The sequence below is a fragment of the Coturnix japonica genome, unplaced genomic scaffold, assembly GCF_001577835.2.
Source record: "Coturnix japonica isolate 7356 unplaced genomic scaffold, Coturnix japonica 2.1 chrUnrandom917, whole genome shotgun sequence".
NCBI classification, from domain to species: Eukaryota; Metazoa; Chordata; class Aves; order Galliformes; family Phasianidae; genus Coturnix; species Coturnix japonica.
In genome coordinates, this window is record NW_015440269.1 from 12,563 (window position 1) to 15,712 (window position 3,150).

At 51.9% G+C, this 3,150-nt stretch overlaps 1 protein-coding gene across 2 annotated transcripts in view; it reads right to left on the reverse strand.

Annotated features, from left to right (window-relative positions):
* LOC107307790 (zinc finger protein 662-like) overlaps window positions 1-1,587 on the reverse strand; it is a 9,086-nt gene extending 7,499 nt beyond the window's left edge. For both annotated transcript variants that reach the window (XM_015851291.2, XM_032441951.1), the window contains exon 1: window positions 1,427-1,587. The gene's annotated coding sequence lies outside the window, so the exon portion shown is untranslated. The remainder of the gene's footprint in view (window positions 1-1,426) is intronic.
* Between the last annotated feature and the right edge of the window lie 1,563 nt (window positions 1,588-3,150).

Consider the following 3,150-nt stretch of genomic DNA (forward strand, 5'->3'; position numbering starts at 1 on the left):
GAGAGCCATCAGGTCAACCCATAGAGCCCTATGGGAGCATCAGCCATCAGGTCAACCCATAGAGCACTATGGGAGCATCAGCCATCAGGTCAACCCATAGAGCACTATGGGAGTACACAGCCATCAGGTCAACCCATAGAGCCCTATAGGAGCATCAGCCATCAGGTCAACCCATAGATCCCTATGGGAACACACAGCCATCAGGTCAACCCATAGAGCCCTTGGGGAGAATCAGGAACCCAGAGCCCTATGGGAGCACGCAGCCATCAGGTGAACCCATAGAGCCCTATGGGAACATCAGCTATCAGGTCAACCCATAGAGCCCTATGGGAGCACACAGTCATCAGGTCAACCCATAGAACCCTACGGGAACACATATACATCAGGTCAACCCATAGAGCCCTATGGGAACATCAGCTATCAGGTCAACCCATAGAACCCTACGGGAGCACACATACATCAGGTCAACCCATAGAGCCCTATGGGACCATCAGCCATCAGGTCAACCCATAGAGCCCTATGGGAGCATCAGCCATCAGGTCAACCCATAGAGCCCTACGGGAGCACACAGTCATCAGGTCAACCCATAGAACCCTACGGGAACACACATACATCAGGTCAACCCATAAAGCTCTATGGGACCATCAACCATCAGGTCAACCCATAGAGCCCTATGGGAACACAAAGCCATCAGGTCAACCCATAGAACCCTATGGGAACACACAGCCATCAGGTCAACCCATAGAGCCCTATGGGAGCAACAACTATCAGGTCAACCCATAGAGCCTTATGGGAACACACAGCCATCAGGTCAACCCATAGAGCCCTATGGGAGCACACAGCCATCAGGTCAACCCATAGAGCCCTATGGGAACACACAGCCATCAGGTCAGCCTATAGAGCTCTATGGGAACACACAGCCATCAGGTCAACCCATAGAACCCTACGGGAATACACAGCCATCAGGTCAACCCATAGAGCCCTATGGGAACACACAAAGCCATCAGGTCAACCCATAGAGCCTTATGGGAGCACACAGCCATCAGGTCAACCCATAGAGCCCTATGGGAGCATCAACTATCAGGTCAACCCATAGAGCCCTATGGGAGCAACAACCATCAGGTCAACCCATAGAGCCTTATGGGAGCACAAAGCCATCAGGTCAACCCATAGAGCTCTATGGGAACACACAGCCATCAGGTCAACCCATAGAACCCTATGGGAGCACACAGCCATCAGGTCAACCCATAGAGCCCTATAGGAACACACAGCCATCAGGTCAACCCATAGAACCCCTCCAGAGCCCCCACCCCCCGCAGCACATAAAGCCCCGCTGCCGTCCCCTATAGCGGCCATATAGACCCCATATAGCGGCCATATAGCGGCCATATAGCGGCCATATAAGCTCCTTATAGGATGAACTGACCTTCCTCGTCCAGACCTTCGGAACCAGAACAGGGGAAAGAAGGGGAAGGGGACGGAACAACCCGGAAGGGAAGCGGATGTAAATGGGAACCGGCAGTTCCGGGTTCCGGTGGGTCCGGATCAACCATTGGACCGAGATGGGAGAGGGGAGGAACCGCCATAAATCCCTATAACACCCCATAACCCTATAAGACCCCAATAGCACCCCTATAACACCCCTATAGAATCGCCTATAACCACAACACAGACGCCCATAGAACCCCTGTAAATCCCCATAGATTCCCCATAACCGCCCAATAGATCCCTATAACATTCCCACCATAGACCCCCATAACCCCCCAAGATCCCACTATCCTCCCCATAGACCCCATAGATCCCCTATAACACCCATAGACCCCCATAACCCGACCATCAGAGGTAGTGCCCCCATATCCCCCCATATGACCCCATAGATCGCCCTATAACAACTTAACGGCCATGACACCCATAGCCCCCATAGACCCATAGATCCATTATAACCCCAACCATATACCCCAAGTAGAGTCCCCTAGTGACCCCACACTCGCCAAGACTCCATACCCCCCATAGATCCATAGATCCCCTTTTATAACACCACCATAGACACCCAATAGCCCCCATAGACCCCATAGAATCCCCTATAACCCCATAGACCCCATAACACCCATAGACCCCTAGATCCCCTATAAACACCCCATAGACCCCCATAAGCCCCCATAGACCCCATAGATTCCCCTATAACACCTCATAGACCCCATAACCCCCCGTAGATCCATAGATCACCTATAACACCCCATGATCCCCATAACCCCCCATAGACGCCCATACGATCCCTATAAATCCCCATAACCCCCCATAGACGCCCATAGATCCCGCTATAACACACCATACCCCCATAGAGACCCCCATAGACCCCATAGATTTCCCCCATAACCCCCCATAGACCCCATAGATCCCCTATAACACCCTATAATCCCCTATAACCCACACAGACCCCATAGATCCCCTATAAACCCTATAAATCCCCCTAAAACCCCAACACCAGAACCCCATAGAACCCCTATAAATCGCCCAATAGACCGCCCATAAAACCCATACGACCCCCATAACACCCCATAAGGACCCCAATAGATCCACTATAACAACCCCATAGACCCCCATAACCCCCCATAGATCCCCTATAACACCCTATAAATCCCCTATAACCCCACATAGACCCCATAGATCCCCTATAACACCACATAGACCCCCATAGAACCCCTATAACACCCCATAGACCCCCTATAACACCACATAGAACCCCTATAACATCCCATAGAACCCCTATAGCACCCCATAGACCCCCATAACCTCCCATAGACCCCCTATAACACCCCATAGACCACCATAACACCCCATAAATCCCCTATAACCCCACACAAACACCCACAGAACCCCGCTATAAGGCGCCCCCATAAGACCCCCCACAGATCACCCATAACCCACACACCAGAATCCCATAACCCACACAGAGCCCCATAACCCCATAGAACCCCCCAATAACACACCAATAAAATCCCCTATATACCCCAAACAGACCCCCATAGACCCCTATAACACCCCCATAGCACCCCAAACAGATCACCCATAAACCCCCCATAGACCCCATAGAATCCCTATAAACCCCATAGACCCCCATAACCCCCCATAGACCCCATAGATCCCCTA